Source organism: Octopus bimaculoides, chromosome 5, assembly GCF_001194135.2.
Source record: "Octopus bimaculoides isolate UCB-OBI-ISO-001 chromosome 5, ASM119413v2, whole genome shotgun sequence".
Lineage (NCBI taxonomy): Eukaryota > Metazoa > Mollusca > Cephalopoda > Octopoda > Octopodidae > Octopus > Octopus bimaculoides.
Window position 1 is genome coordinate 96,322,412 of NC_068985.1, and position 1,085 is coordinate 96,323,496.

Here is a 1,085-nt window from a genome sequence, read left to right on the forward strand (position 1 = left end):
CAATACAACTGTTTCAAGCGGCTCCGTTTAATTGAACAATGCAATCATTACCTCAATTTAAATTTTCCTATATTTTTTCCGGCATGAAAATACACCACCTCTTTTGTTATATATATATATATATATATATATATATATATATACAAAGATAAATTAAACATAGAGATATTCTATTGGCAATCCAATAATTTATTTATATTACAATATTACATTAAGCACTATGAATATAATATATAACATAACAATATTATATAACATAAATAATTATAAAAACCAAAGAAGGCCAACAAATTGTTTTGATTTATAGATATTTTTTCTGATATACATAATCACGGTTCCATTATATATATAGTCACTTCAGGGTCTTTGGTTTAGAAAAAGAAGAAATTCTGTGTGAAAGGACGGCTGGATTGTAAAAATTAATTTAAATGTCTGTGTTATGAATGTTAACTATTCAATCATACATCAATTATAATTAAAAAACAACAAAAATACTTTAATGGACGACACAATCAAGTAAGTGCAACCCACAACCAGCGAAATTCACTTCATTATATCTCAAACACACACCAGTTTGTTACTTTATATATATAGATATATATGACCATAAATGCATTTTTTCTCTGTGTGCGGCCTGTCAGATATTTATATATCTTTCCTTGATTCTATTAGCCAAAGACCAATCCACTAGTTGACTGTTCCAGCTCTTAAGGGCCATCAGACACTGTAAGCAGGTGAAAAAGACCAAGCTATTATAAATATGTGTGGTAGAAATGGCCACTGACGATGGTTGATGAAGTTCTATGTTAGGACATTGGTAAGTAGTTATAGAAGGCTAAGGAATTGGTAACATTAGATCTCAAGATGATGGGCCACCTAGTCACCATGTCAGAAGAAGGAAACCAGTGATTTACTGTGCTGCAGATCTATCCAACCCATGCTGCATTGCTAAAACATAGAATAACAATTATGATGATGACAGCAACGGCAGTTGTGATGACATTTACAAATACATACACACTCACACACACACACATTTTATACATATATATATATATATATATATATATATATATATATATATA